The sequence below is a fragment of the Carlito syrichta genome, unplaced genomic scaffold (assembly GCF_000164805.1).
Source record: "Carlito syrichta isolate Samal-C Ts95f unplaced genomic scaffold, Tarsius_syrichta-2.0.1 Scaffold307824, whole genome shotgun sequence".
NCBI classification, from domain to species: Eukaryota; Metazoa; Chordata; class Mammalia; order Primates; family Tarsiidae; genus Carlito; species Carlito syrichta.
Window position 1 is genome coordinate 9501 of NW_007251920.1, and position 16479 is coordinate 25979.

The following is a 16479-nucleotide window of genomic DNA, read 5'->3' on the forward strand; positions in this document are numbered from 1 at the left end:
ACAAATGTGAGAAGCTCTCTAACAACTTGCTCTCTCAGGAACTAATTCATTCCCACAAGAACTAATCCATTCTTTTGAAAACGAAACCAGTCTTTCAAGAAAGACATAATCTATCTTAATGACCTAGTTACCTCTTAAAGGCATCATCTCCCAATATCATTACATTGGCAGTTAAATTTAAATGTGAGTTTTGGCAGGGATAATTTTCATCCAAACTCTAGCTTTCTGCCCCTGGTGCTCCACAACGCATGTTCTTCCTACATGCAAAATGTAATCATTTTTATCTCAATTAGTCCTCAAAATCTTAACTTATTGCAGCACCAATTCGAAAGGTCAAATCCCAAAGTCTCATCTAAGACTCAATGCAAACTTCTTCCAGCCATGAGCCCATAAAATAAGAAAACAAGTTATCTACTTTCAAGATATGATGACAGGACAGGCATAGGGTATACATTCCCATTCCAAAAGGGTTAGACAGGCAGAAAAAAAGGAGTAACTAGCCCAAAGCAAGTCTGAAACTCAGTAGGATAGACATTAAGTCTAAATCATCTTTCACCAGAATGATCTTTTACTACACGTGCTACCTCCTGAACACACTGGGGTGGGAAGTGGGCTTCCAAGGCCTTGGGAAGTCCTCCCCCCATAATTTTGCTGGGTGCAATCCACACAGCTGCTGTCTTGGATTGGATTTGAATGCTGTTGCCTGTGGCTTTCTCAGGCTGGTAATACATTGCTACTGGTGACTCTACAGTTCTGGGGTCTTGAGGGTGGCAGCCTTGCTCCCACAGATCCACTAGATATTGTAGTGGAGACTCCGTGGCAACTCTACTGCTGCATCAGTTTTCTACCTGGACTCCCACACAGTTTGTTACATCTTTTAGAATCTAGGTGGAAGCTGTAATGGTCCTCCAGCCTACATACTCTGTGCATCTGTAGAGTCAGCACCATGTGAACACTGCCAAAGCTTATGGCTTTGCCCTCCAGAGTGGCATCATGAGCTGCATCTAGGTTATTTTGAGCCATAGTATTGTGCCACCAAGATATACAGTGTGTACCTTTTGGAGCAGTTAGTCAAGCCACATCTGGCACTATTTCAACCATAACTGGAATGGTTGATGAGCACTGTGCTGGAATTTGGGGAGCAGACACAGAAAGCTGACACTGGAGGGAAGGGGACAGCTTTAAAGGTCTCTTTAATGCTCTTGGTGCCTTTTACTCATTGTCTTGATGATTAACCCCATTTAACCATATTGATCTTATTAAGCAATCTCTGGGTCACATCCTTGGTTTCCTCTCCAGAAAATGCTCTTTCGTTCTCTGCTATCTGGCCAGGCTGTGAATTTTTCAGATCTCTTTGCTCTATTTCCCTTTTCTCTAGCAGCTCACTGTAAGCAGTTAGAAGTACACACAGCACCTGAATGCTTTGATGCTTATGCATTTCTTCCACTAGACGTGCTATGCCATTGCTCTTAAGTTTCACCTTCTACAAAGTTCTAGGGCCTGGACATCATTCAGCTGAGTTTTTTGTTACTGTATCACAAGAATGGCCACTACTTGAGTTGCCAGAAAGATATTTCTTCTTTACATCTGAGATCTCATCAGAATGGCCTTAACTATACATATTTCTATCAGTATTCTAGTCAAAACCACTTACCCAGTCTCTAAGTAGTTCTAGATTTTCCCTAATCTTTTCATCTTTAGAGTCCTCAACAGAATTACCTGTCATGCTCAGAATTACTTATAATTGCAATATGGCTTTTTTTCTAGCCTGCTCTTCCAAATTCTTCCAGTTACTACTTATTACTCAGTTCCAAAGCTGTTTCCACATTTTCAGGTATCTGTATAGCAACACCCCTCTCTTTGGTCCCAATTTTTGTCTTAGTCTGTTGGGTGTTGCTATAGCAGATTGCCTAAAGAAAAGAGGTTTATTTGGCTCATGATTCTGGAGGTGGAGAAGTCAAGGAAGCATGGTGCCAGTATCTTTTTGGCTTCTAGTTAGGGCCTCATGGTGCATCATAACATGGCAGAGAAGTGGAAGGGGAAGCAGGCGTGTCTAAAGAGCAAATGCAAGAGGCAGCCTTGCTTTATAACAACCCATTCTCTGGAGAATGAATCCATTCCCACAATAACTAAGCTATTCCTTCAAAATCTAAGCCTATCTTTCAAGAAAGCCATTACTCTTTCTTAACAACCTAATCACCTCTTAAAGGCATCACCTCATAACATGCTTACATTGGCAATTACATTTCAACATTAGTTTTGGTAGGGACAAACCACATTTAAACCATAGCAGCCTAGACTATCCTGGTGGGCCTAATACAATCATATAAGTCATTAAAAGCAGAAGAAGGAAGTAGAAGAGTCAGTTACAGAGATGTAGTAGCAGAAGGGGAAGCCAAAGAGATTCCAAGCATGAGAAGGATTCAATGCAGCGTTGCTGACACTGAGATACAGGGACCCATCTATGTGCAAGGACCAGAGAGAGGCTTCCAGGAGCTAAGGATGTCCCCAGCTAACACTCAGCAAGAAAACGTGGATCTCAATTCTCAAATCTGCAGTGGATTAGATTTTGCCAACAACTTGAATGATCTTGGAAGCAGACCTTTCCAGAACTTCCTGATAAAAGCCCAGCTGACTGACACCTTGATTTTGGCCTTCTGAAACTTGAAGTAGAGAAGTAAGTAGAACCAACCCAGATTTCTGATCTATAGATTGTGAGATGCTAAATTGTATTGTTTGTTATGGCAGTAATAGTAAACCAATGAACCATACTTCAGTGAAATAATTGATTCCAATAAGAATCATTAATGGTTGCTAATTCCATTAGGTAAAAGGATGTGAGGAAATAGGATATTTGTACAGTACCACAGTATTAGCTCACAGGTTTCTTGCAGTTGTAAAGGGAAAAATATGTACCTTAAAATAGAAATCTAGTTGTTAGCACTTTACCTAAGTTAACAAAGTTGGTATCATTAATAATAGAACAACCTACTATTTTGTGTTTTCTTACATGAGGCAATTTGAAGCACACAGCATTAACTTATTCTTTTATAAGTCGAATCTGACTCTAATCAGACCTATAGATGTATCTCCCAATTTTCATGAAATACAGGGAATAGATGAAATGCTAAATGACACCAAAGGACACAATCAGAAAAATCTAGAACATGGGACATACTAAAGGAAAATTGACCTCATCAAAAAGTTAATATCAATAAAAAATATTAAGCCGTTTGTGTTGGAAATCACAGAGATATGGAAATGACCAAGAGGATATAAAAACCAAATTCAATGTGTGAATGTTGATGAGATTTTGGTTTAAAAAGTAGTAAAAATTCCTATACTTTTTAGTGGCAATTAGGTAAGAATTGTTAAGTTTCTTAAGTGAGGTAATGGTTTTATGGTTATGTAGGAAAATGTTCCTATTCTTAGGAGATACATGTAAACTATTTAGGGAGAAAGTCATGATGCCTGAAAGTTATTTCTAAATGTTTCTTTATAAAGAAAGAGAAAAAAACCACAGAAATAAAAAGAAGCATATATGGCAAAATGTTAACAGTTGTTCATTCAAAGTGGTAGGTGTAAAGGTGTTTATTGTACTATTTTCAACTTTTCTGTATGTTTGAAAATTTTCAAAATGAGCTATTGGGAAAAATGAAGAAAAAGTCATAGGAAACTTGTGAGGGGATAGTTCACTGGCAGGCTTCTGTTCTTGGACAGTACTGTTTTATTTTGGACCCTCCCAACACAAGAATTTGGAATACTTTTTTCTGGGTTAGGGATATCCACTCTAGCACTTAAATTGTTTCCAAAATATTCTCTCTCTTTTAGTAAAGGTACTTCACTTAGTTTTTTGCCTGGGACATAATTGTCTGGCTGCTGCATTTGGGGTCATGGAGGAAATGAGGTAGACAGTGAGTGTTATGAGGGATAGTGACATGGAGCATGCATCTCTCGTGCTCCCACATGTCTTACTGGCTATGCCAAGAATGCAAGGCCATTTCTCAGGGTTGTGTCTGTAGTGAGCAGCGTTGAGGGATGAGATAATGACTCCCTGTGGGACAAAGAACAGTCTTGCTTACAGCTTGCCATAAAATGCTAGCCTCCTGTGAGTGGAAGAAACCCCAACTGCTTTTTCTCTGCTCCCACAATACAACAGCAATCAACACAGAAGAACTTCTGTGACCAAATATGTGGGGAGAAAGCCCCACATACCAAGCAAACAAACAATTCTGCAATGGACACCAGCTGGGTGTCCTCCAATTCTATTCACTATGATGCTATCTACCTGGTCCCACAAGATTGCACCCTCTCTATCCCAGTCTCAGTCTGGGCCTCTAGAACATCTGTTTCAACAGCTTCAAGTAGGGGGTCCTACAATCCCCTCTTTGGGTTTGATTAATTTGTTCTAGTGACTCAAATAATTCAGGGAAACATTTACAGTTACCTGGTTATTATAAAGGATATTTTAAAGAAAACAAATAAAGCACCAGATGAAGAAGTGCATATGACAAAGTCTGGCAGGAGCCTGAGTGAAGGAGCTTCTGTCTCTGTGGATCCCAGCAGGTGGATAAGTCTTGTTAACCTTCCTGTCAGTCTCCACATGCTCAGCTATCTGGAAACTTTCTAAACCCAGTCCTTTTGGATTTTTATGGAAGTTTCATTACATAAGCTTGATTGGTTAAACCATTGACCACTAGTGATCACTGGACCTTTAGCCTTTCTCCTCTCCCCAGAGGTGGTGCTGAAAGTTTCAACCCTCAAATCCTGCCCTGGTCTTTCTGGTGACTAGTGCCCATCCTGAAGCTTCCTAGGGGCTTCTAGCTGTCAGTCATCTCATTAGTATACAAAAAATCATCACTTTGGATGCTCTAAGGATTTTAGGAGTTGTATGCCAGGAAAGGGGTTGAAGACCAAATATACATTTCACAATATCACAGCTTCAATGTTTGGTGTTCCTTAGCTTTGACTCAAACCACTGTGTGCAGCATCCATTTGGGCTCATATCATATTACCCCTGAGGAAGTTCCAGAGTCCAGAGAACTAATGCAAATAGGCTACTGTGCTGTGATTAATAGTTTTTTGTCTCTGACCCAGGAGTCTTATGTATGCTGTTAGTATCCGTGATATTGTAACAGGCTAACTGATTAGCATGTAAGTAGGGTAAAATCAAATCTCAGAACCTTCAGTGATGATTGCATCTTTAGTAGATAGATTTTCAGAGGTCATTCGTTTTCAGTTTGACTGAAAACAGTTCTCACTTCTGCTTTTCAGTGGACCTGCAGTTTCAGAGTCTGAAGCTTCTGGGGTTCTACTGGGCCATCATCCTGCTTTCCCTGTTTAAATCAAGAGTACTAACATTCATCCAATTATTTAAATCACATTCATTTTCTTTTCACTCTTTACATTTAACTGGTGACTAGGTCTTGTTATCTTGCCTTCTTAGCATCACATCTTGCTCCATCTTCAGTATCATTGGTTTAGCTTTGGTAAGTATCATCTCTTAACTAGATTGCTGCAATTCCTTACTGCTATTGGACTGAATATTGTCTCCCCGTCCCAGATTCATATGTTAAAACCCCAAGCACCATTGCAGTTGTATTTGGAGATAAGACTTTTACTAGGTAATTAAGGCTTAATAAGACCATAAGGAATTTTAATCTGATAGGATTGGTGTCCTTAAAAGAAGAGGAAGTGAGTGATCTCTATGTGTGTGCATATACTGAGGAAAGACCAAGTGATGACATAGTGAGAAGGTGACTGCTTGTAACCTAGGAAGAGAACCCTCACCAGAACCAAATTGACCCGTACCTTGATCTTGGACTTCTGAATCTCTGGAACTGTGGGCAATACATTTGTTTTTGAGATTACAGTGTCTGTGGTATTTTGTTATGGCAGTTTGAGCTAATACACCTACCTCCATTGTGGCTCATCCATGCCTGCTTCACTCCCACCATTTTCATCTCTTTGAACCTTTTCTTAATACTACTGTCAGAGGTATGTTTTATAGCTGCTGTCAGAGGTATGTTTTATAGCTGCAACTGTAATCAAGTTGGTATGTTTTTAGACATTTGTTTTCCTCTATAAAATGAAATTCAAACTCTGTGCCTTGTCATGCCAGACCTTTGAATTAACCCTTTTACATTTCTCTAGCTCTATCACTTGCCTCCTTGCATGCCCCAGTCCCTGCTCATCCTATGCTTGAGCTATATAAACCTACTTGTGTTTTTTTTTAGTATGTCGTGCTGTTTTATATCTCTAGGCCCTCTACTCATGCAGAGAGCATGTGGTACCAGGGATACAGCTTCACCACCCTCCCTCCCATCTGCTTGTAGAATATTTATTCATCTTTTAAGCTTAGCTCAACCTCTAAGAAAGCTTTCTTTGATCCACGGAAGATAGAATGACCTTTCTCTCCTTGGTATCTCATTTGTGCTCTTAAAATAATTCTTTTGTAGTATGTATCATACTTTATTTCCCCTTAGTGTTTAATATATCTGCCTTTACTAGATGTGTTGAGGGGCAGCAGTTCACCAAACTAAGGCAGGCTAGTGGGATAGTCAGGTTTCTCCAAATAAACAGAATCAATAGGGTGTGTATGTATGTATGTGTTTACAACTACCCCTCCCCCCAAAAAAACACACAACGGTATTTATTTTAAGGAATTGGCTCATGTGATTATGAAGGCCAGTGAGTCCAAAATCTGATGGGGAAGGCAGGCAGGCTGGAGACTCTGGAAAGAGTTGCAGTTTGAGTCAAAGGCAGTCTGCTCTCAGAATTCTCTTTTGCTTGATGACATTCAGCCTTTATCCTATTAAGGCCTTCTACTCATTGAATGAAGCCCACCTATATTGTGGAGGGCAAACTGCTTTATTCAAAAACCACCAATTTAAATGTAAATTCCATCCAAAAACACCCTCACAGAAACATCCAAAACAAGATTTGACAAAATATCTGGGGAATGTGGCCCAGCCATGTTGGCACATAAAATCGCTATCATAGATAGTGATCACATCTAGATATAATATAGTCTGACTATGCTGCAAGACTTCACATAGTCTTTCTCAGGCTCAAGGTAAAGTAATTTCCTGTGGGGATTCAAGCCCACTAGGTGATGCCTATTGTTTTATTTCCAGCAGAAACTCACCATTTCTTTCTCTCCTGTTTAACAGCTTTCTACCTGCAGACACGAGGTTGATATGTATTTCAGTACACTGTGGCATGACAGGCATACAGCAGCTCTACTGTCCATTGTTGCCAGGAACCTTTCTGAGCTTTCAGTCATTGAAGGTTTACAGTTACACAGCGATCAGTCTGCTGGGAGTTATATACTGCATGATTTGGTGACTCAGAAGGGAGTAATTTCTGGAATTGCCTTCCCAGTGGATATCCTTCATAGAAGCTGTAACCTGAAAAATAATTTTTAAAAAAGAACTGGAATGCACTTTTTAAAAAAGTGCTAGAATTCCATTTAGTCATCAATAGTTGGTCTTATTCACTGTCATAGTGAATGACCAAAATGCTTCCAATTTAATGTCACTCAGGTTTGCAGGTTACTATTAGACCTTGTCAGCTTCCAAAGCAGAGGTGGTCTTGGCAATCATATGGCCTCACCACTTTGGGCATCTAATGTAATTGTTCGAAGACCCAATATTGTTCTCTTTCTCTGAACTTCCCTCAGGGTACCAGTGCAGTGTTGGATTTCCCTCATTGCATACCTGTCTATTCATTCATATACTTTCAGCTACTATTTCTCATTTTCATTTGTCATTAATTTTAACTGAAACCATTCTACCTTGGAAGGGAGATGGTATTCATCTACAGTATTGATAGGAGTAGGAGTCTAGCATGTGCTTCCCTTCAGTATATCCCCATATAGGGTAAGGTTACACAGATATGGAACTTGTAAACTATCTTGGCCGCTAGGCAATAAAGCTGCAGTCACTGTCAACTCCAATTTTTCCAGATGGGGTGAAGGCATATTTAATCCTGCCAGATCCTTAGGTATCCTAGCATCAATATTTAAAGGTATAGTTACAGTTTCTTGGTTAGGGGTTATCTCTGCTTCCAGCACCCCCAGTTCAAGTCCTAGTCCTGGCACTACTTCATCAGGTAGGGAATGAGTATTGAGATGATGTGGGAAAGAATTGAGTAGTCACGCTAGCATCTCCCCCAACTTCATCTTTCTCAGATCCCTCAGAAAAGCAGAGGAATCTTAACTCATGGGGACTCTCCTTTCATCCCCTTTGTGTTGAGTGTGAGCACACACTTGTCAGGGCCTGTAAGCTAGTCCTTTTTGCCTTTATTTTCTCCATTTTTTAAAATAACACGTGTTTCAATTGTCTATTCCACTTCTCTAATTTCTGTTTTCAATTGCCTGTTTCATCCTATTCTGAGGGTAAATACCATGATGCATCCATTTGATGTGTTGTTTCTTTGCCCATTGTTGGGCACTATATACTATAAAGTGTACTTTTTAAAAATCTGAAGAAATATAACTTGACTTTTTGCTCCAGTTTTTTCACTGTGTTATGAGTATTTGCATCTATCACCAGGTGTGCAAAGCCCAGACCAGAATAAGTGTTTATTCTTATAGGACCCATTATAGCTTTCTGGGGCTACAGGCAGTGGTCCAATATGGTTCATTTACCAGCTTTCCGAAGAGTTTTCACCCTAGAGGATCTGTCTCAGAGTTGTTTGCAGTCTGTCTTTCTCACTGGTAGTTTGGACCAACTTTGTTGTCATTTTGTGCCTCAGAGAGCACAGAGGAATATGCTGATGACCAGCTATCACTGAATGGCTGCAGCTCTCCCATGTCCATAGAGTTTATGAACTCACTTGGCTACCTCAAGTGAGCATATTAAGGGATCCACCTGTTGGTTCCAACTGTCCTCTGATTCTGGAAGGGAAATCTTTTGATGTGTGTCTGTTATGTCGTACTTTAATGAGTCCCTTAAATGCCCATAGAGCTACACCTTACACACAGGGGCAGCACTCATGGTCTCTTGCCATAGCCTCTAGTCTGTATTTCTTCATTACTTCAATGGTCCAGTTTTCCATTGCTCATCCATATGACCATATGGCCAAGCCATTCACTACCACTCATGAGTCAGAATACACAGAAACTTCAGGGCTCTTATTCTTGTCTAAGTGTTCTGTCACTGCAAGGATAACTGCATGTAGTTAAGCCCACTGAGATGATTTCTTTTAGCTTCTTCAGTTAGAATTTTTTCTATCACTTGATCACAGTGTGGCCTTTCCAAATAGAATGCTGTCTATTACCTTGGAACTGCCATCTGTAAGCCATGTAGCTTTTTGTTTGTCAACTAGGGACTGTTATAGGGTACTACCAAGTGGCACTAACATCTAATAATTCTCCAAGTGGTTCCCGAATTGGCCCCAAGAGAAGAGAGGCTATCTGCTTGTGAATATGATGAGTTATGTCCTTGAATTTCTTTGATGGATGTTCCAATAAAAATCATTTCTTTTTTATTATGAAAATTTTCTGAATTCTGCCTTCCTTACTAGATTGTTTTTCTGACATAACCCAAAACATTATGTTTGTTTTAGATTTCCAGACTTTCTTCAGTCATGGAGGTCTTTTCAATTAATACCAACAAGCCAACATCTTTCAAACAGCCAGTACTGTGTTGCTACATCTGGAAATTTTCTCATCCAAAATTTCAGCAGTCACTCCTGAGCAGCAGTCATGGGCTTTTGCCCTAAGTTTCCACATGAGTTAAAGTTGCAGACACTTCCAGAATCACTTCTAAGTGTGGATCATGAAAGCCCAAAGACATTGATTCTATTACTATGACATTCTTTAGTTCAGACATAGCCTGCTGTTGTTCAGGTCTCTATTTAAATATGGCCTTCTTTCAGATAACTTTATGGGCAGGAGTTAGCAGTATTTCCAGGTGTAGAATATGTGCCCTCTATAATCACAACCTCTCAACCAAGTGTTGTGTTTCTTAGCTTCTACAGTGACCAGGGACAGCCATTTATTCTTAGTAACCTATAGGGTATCACCAGTGGCTTCTGCCCCGGCTGTTCCCTAAGTCTTAATATTTGGGCAGGCCCTTAGATCTTTGCTGGGTTTACCAACCACCATGGTTGTGATACCACTGTATAAAATCAGTCTCAGCTTGCCTGTCAGTTTTTTATATTATAATATAGTGATACATATCTTGCCATACATATATTATCATTGTAGAAACCTACTTCAAGTCTAGATCTCTTGTAGCCAAATTATGATATTTGACTAGTAAGCTGGATAGTGAGCTGGTGAATTCAGATAATCCTGTGGCAGCACAGAAAATGTACATTGAAGTCCTTCCCACATGAAGGCAAGTGGTGGCTGACTTCTGTTCGTTATCCAGAAATAGTCATTTGTAAGATTAATCACTGAGTACTGGTCTTCTTTGGATTTTTGTATTCTTTGTACAGCTTATGTTCAAAGGGACTGCAAATGCTTTCAGGGACTACTGATGATCTCAGGCACTACTGGTGCTTTAGGCAGCACCACTTTTTTTGGGCCTCAGTAATTACTATTGTTAGTTTCCATGAGTCATCTACTTCTTTCACAGGTCACTAAGGAATATTCTACAGTGCATTTGTTGTATCTGCACTTTAGCTTCTAACATGTCACTGGTTTAACCTGCAATCTCTTTTTATCCTTCAGGTTTTCTGTATTGTTTCAAAGTAGCAACCTGTAAAGGCGAGGGCCTATATAGCACATACCCATTTAGCATATCCAATCAATATGGGCTGAAGGACAGACTTATGTGTCTCAGGTTTTATGGTTTGGGTATGGGAAGCATTCCTCATCAGATATAATGTCCATCCCAATAATAAATTTAGGTAAAGCGGGAACATTCACTTCTCAAAATATTCATTCATACATTCTAATTCTCATCCATACTTTTAGCTTAATTCCTTGAGCCATAACATTACCATATCTTTCTAGTCTAACTGAGTCTCTTGAGAATGTTTTGGAAACACAGCACATTGGGCTCCTGTATTAAGAAGTCTTGTGGTGGGTGAGACGACAGAGACATGGCACCTCTGGCCCCTGGCTAGTCCCCTGGTGAGTCCCCTGGTGACTCCAGGAAGGTGGATGAACTGTTCGATGTGAAGAATGCCTTCTACATTGGTAGCCACCAGCAGTGCATCAAAGAGGCGCAGCAGGTGAAGCAGTCGAGCCCTGAGAGAGATGTGTCTTTCCTGTATAGAGCATACCTTGCACAGAGGAAGTTTGGTGTGGTACTGGGCGAGATCAAGCCCTCCTCAGGAACTCCAGGCCATTTGCATGTTTGCTGAGTACCTCGCCAGTGAGAGCTGGAGAGATGCCATCGTGGCTGAGCTGGACCGGGAGGTGAGCAGGAGCGTGGACGTGGCCAGCACCACCTTCCTACTCATGGCCGCCTCGGTCTACCTTCACGACCAGAACCCAGATGCCACCCTGCGCGCCTGGCACCAGGGAGACAGCCTGGAGTGCATGGCCATGACAGTTCAGATCCTGCTGAAGCTGGACCGCCTGGACCTCACCTGAAGGGAGCTGAAGAGGATGCAGGACCTGGACAAGGAAGCCACCCTCACCTAGCTGGCCACTGTCTGGGTCAACCTTGCTGTGGGTGGCGAGAAGCTGCAGGATGTGTACTACATCTTCCAGGAGATGCCTTACAAGTGCTCGTCCACCCTGCTGCTGCTCAATGGGCAGGCAGCCTGCCAGATGACCCAGGGCCACTGGGAGGCCGCCGAGGACCTGCTGCAGGAGGTGCTGGACAAGGACAGTGGCCACCCAGAGACTCTGGTCAACCTCATCGTCCTGTCACAGCACCTGGGCAAGCCCCTTGAGGTGACCAACCACTACTTGTCCCAGCTGAAGGACGCCCACAGGTCCCACCCCTTCATCAAGGAGTACCAGGCATAGGAGAACGACTTTGACAGGCTGGTGCTGCAGTATGCTCCCAGTGCCTGAGGCCTGTGTGGGACCTGTGCCAGCAGGACTGCAAGGCCAGACCCCAGGCCTCCCCGCCTGGCACCTCCTCGTCCTCTGCCGGGCCCTGGGGCCTCCATCTGTCAATAAACATCTCAGCCCCAGCGTAAAAAAAAAAAAAAAAATCTTGCAATTCTTCTTCAATCCCAGGTCCTTTTATATATTTTGCAATTTTAAAATTACAAATTTAAAATGACAGTTTTTCATACTGCCTTTAGTAGTCTGCCAGGGTTAGACTAACGAACTCGAGCCATCCCATCAATCTTTGTGTTGGTTAATCTGTTGTATCATCATCCCAAGTGAGACAGGGATAGATCTTCAATATTACTTTTCCTCTGTCTCTTACATTCTCCAACCTGGAATAAATAGATTAGTCTTGCTTAAGGCCCTTCAGTGCTGGGGAACTTGCAGGCATTCCCATTGGTGTACCACTCTTCAATAATACTGCATTAAAATCTTTGTGTTGACCCCATGAAGTCCTCTATCCATCTCATTTCTTATTAACAGTTTAAAAACTTCATCCCTACTGGAATGAGTTACTTTGCCACTCCCTTGTGCCCCTCACCTACTTTGTACCATCCTAATTTTCTTACCATCTGTAAAGTCCATAAGGAGATGCCAAGAACAGCAAATCTGATAACTTCTTGAACCATTTCTTGATTTTGTAACAGTAAACTTATTTTGAGGAGAGGCTGGATAAGGGGCTTGTGATGGACTTTGTGGATATCATAAAACCAATCCACCATGGCTTCCATATATAGCATATCAGCTGCTTTATGTGGGATATTCCATTTAGCATGCAAAAGAGGGGCAAGACAGTTCCTCTTCTCAGTAAAAACCTTTACAGTAGCCCTTAGATAATTTATCAGACTAAGTGTCCCTTAGCATCAGGTTATTACCTGTTTAGATAATTTATAATCACTTGTGACTGTTCATTAGTAAATGTGGTTTCTAAATTAACCCCACAACATGATTCTCCATTCTGTGATATTCAGACCCAAGGATCCAGCTCCTAAATTAGCCATGTTCATAACATATTTTATAAGAGTTCTTTAGGAAGCTAATATATCAAGCCACAAATGAGACATCTCCTTCACACCATAACCCCATGGTTTCAGTAGTTTCTTGGGTTTGTTCCCTCTGTGTCTGGACTACTTACCTGGTGATTGCAGGTCATAGAGGTAGTATCTGTCATTTCAGTAGAGTTTTTCCCTTTGGGAGCAATTCACAGGCTAGCAGCGGTAACTCAGACCAGTCTTCTTGCACACTAGACCATTAGCTTCCTGAAGAATGGAGCAGCTCATCTTTCATACATTGTGCCCAAGCATGGTTTTTTAAATGTGTTCTTCACAAAGTGTTAGTTAGTAAATGTTCATTAAATAAATAGAAATGACTTTACTTTTTGATGAAAAAAAAAAAAACAACTTAGGGTATAGGGTATGACTGGTTGGCAATCACTAGTTATGACTCAACTTAAGCCTTGAGTTTGGTTTGCCTCTGACTCCAGACTTTGCGCATGATTCTGACTCTACCTTAAATATTAAGTTTTTTCTTGTTTCATATCCATACCTTTTAGTTTTCCCATTTAAAGTATCTTACTATTAAGTTCTCTCCCTTGCATGCAATGTCTTCAGTTGTCACCAGTAGAAAGGAAGGCAAGGTAAAAGTATTTGGAACAGTGATTTTTGTAGAATGCTTCCAGAGTGACCAACAGAATTGAAACCACCTGCTAAGGAACAATAATATTTTTACTCATTGTACTGTCACACACATTTATGTTGGGTGGTAAGTGGGAGAACATTTAAAATAAAAGCTTCCCTTATCTGTTATATAAAAAGAGTAAACTAACTGGTAGTCTTTTTTGAAAGCTCCCTTTGTGCTATTCTTTTTTAATAATTTGTAGTAACTTTGATAATTATTTTTCTTCACAATTATTTTCACAGTAGTCAGTTGAAAAGTAATAAGTTATAGTATGATGCAGCCATGAGAAAAAACTATAAGAACTAAGGGAAATCAAAATGACAAAACCTATTTTCTTATATGGGTAACATTATGTGTAGATATTAAGAGGTTTTTAATTTTGTTGATTGCATTTAGCAGTATTTAAAACTAATAATGCCTTTCTTTAGATAACACTGTAAGACACTGCCCCGTTTTGACTATGAGAATGCAGAATAATAGAGAAATATGTAATTTTCCCTAATGAACTTGGTTAACTGGGTAGAAGAACAAATAAATAACATAGCTCTGATGTAAAGTGCAAAATCATTTAATAATGAAGGACAGATGTGGAATAGTTTTTTTAAAATACCCAGTTAGAGCAAGACAGCAGTGTGAGTTGGTTAATGGTTGATGGTTTATACTGAGACTGAGCCTCCTGAGTAATTGGGTCTAGGTGTGTGTGTGTGTGTGTGTGTGTGTGTGTGTGTGTGTGTGTGTGTGTGTGAGAATGTGTGTGTGTGTGTGAGAGAGAGAGAGAGAGAATGTGTGTGTGTGTGTGTGTGTGTGAGAGAGAGAGAGAGAGAGAAAGAGAGAATGTGTGTGTGTGTGTGTGTGTGTGTGTGTGTGTGTGTGTGTTTTAGTTGGAGTATCACTATCTCACCCAGGCTGGAGTGCAGTGGCACGCTCACAGCTATCACAGCCTCGACCTGCTGGTCTCAGCCTTCCACCTCAGCCTTCTACGTAGCTGGAACTACAGGCATGTGCCACCATGCCTGGCTAATTTTTTTATTTATTGTAGAGATGAGGTCTCACCAAGTTGCCCAGGCTGGGCTCAGGCAATTCTCTCACCTTGGCCTCCCAAAGTGCTGGGATTATAGGTGTGAGCCACCACACCTGCTTTTTATAGGTGTAATATATAGAGCAACAGACTAAAGACACAGGCTTCAATTTGCTGAAGTCAGTGTCCACTCCTCCACATTCAGAGATTTAAGATCTCTGAGTTAAGTATTTTAGGAGGGTATAAGTAGTTTCAATTTGCCTACATTTTGTGATACATTTTAAAAGACAAAGTATTAATTTATGCTACCCATATATAAACCGAAAGTGAAAGGGTGCAAAATGATATTCCATTTTAAAACATATTTTGGCTATAATTTTACCCGTAATGTTAAGATTTATGTCTGGAGCAATTTTACATATAAAATGTAAGTCAAGGCCCATTTTGTCCTCTCTGTTTCTTCATACATTGTAGATTGTTTCATCCAGTGTGATGGTTAAAGCTATACATGTAAGCTTTTGTAAGTGGGAGTATGGAGTAGGTATTGTGTAAACTTTGTGATTATAAATATGTTGCTTTGATATTATTTTGTTAATTGCTGCGGAAGTACCCTAAAAATCATAATTGACATCATAGGTTTTAAAATAACATGTAATGTGCAGGTAAATAATTATATGTGAAATAAATATAAATTTGCCTGCCTTCTCCAGGAATTTGTCCTTTTCTTCTAGGTTTTCCAATTTGTTAATGAACAGTTGTTCATAATGGTCTCTAATGATTCTTTGTATTTCTGTGATCTCAATTGTTATGTCTTCTTTTTGTTTCTAATTGTATTTATTTGAGCCTTCTCTTTTTTCTTAGATTAGCTAAAGGTTTTTTACATTTTGTTTGCCTTTTTAAAAAACCAACTTTTGGTTTCACTAATCTGTATTTTTTGTTTCAGTTTTTTGAAACCAAAAAATCAGTTTTTTTGGTTTTTATTATTTCTTTCCTTCTACTCATTTTGAGATTGGTTTGTTCTTTTGTAGTTCTTTGAGGTACATTGTTGGGTTGTTTATTTGAAGTCTTTAAGCTTTTTTGATATGGATGTTTATGGCTATACATTGTCCTCTTGGTACTACTTTTGCTGTATCCCGTAGGTTTTGGTATGCTGTATTTCCATTTTCATTTGTTTTAAGAATTTTTAAAAAAATTTCTTCATTGACCCATTGTTCAGGAGCATGTAGTTTAGTTTCTATGTGTTTGGATAGTTTGGAAGGTTCCTTTTGTTGATTTCTAGTTTTATTCCATTGTGATCAGGAAATATATTTGATATGTTTTCTACAATTTTGAATTATTAGACTTGTTTTGTGGCCTAAAATCTGGTCTATTATTCAGAAAGTTCTATGTGCTGATGAAAAGATTGTCTATTCTGCAGCAGTTGGGTTAAATATTTTGTAAGTGTCAGTTTGGGCTATTTGGTCTAGTGTGTAGTTTAACTTCATTGTTTCTTTGTTGATTTTCCATCTGAATGATCGGTCTATTACTAAGAGTATGATGTTAAAGTTCTCCACTATTATTGTATTGCAGTCTGTCTCTCCCAGTAGATCTACTGATTTTGCTTTATATACATGGGTGCTCTAGTATTGGATGCATAGATATTTATCATTGTTATAACCTCTTGCTGAGTGGAACCCTGTATCATTATGTAGTGACTTTCTTTGGCTCCTTTTAGTCTTTGGTTTGTAGTCTGTTTTATCTGACATAAGTATAGCCACTCCAG

General features: G+C 39.9%; 1 pseudogene; it reads left to right on the forward strand.

The window, feature by feature from the left end:
- The first annotated feature begins 11055 nt into the window (after positions 1-11055).
- On the forward strand, positions 11056-11980 carry LOC103267028 (annotated as a pseudogene).
- The last annotated feature ends 4499 nt before the right edge of the window (positions 11981-16479 follow it).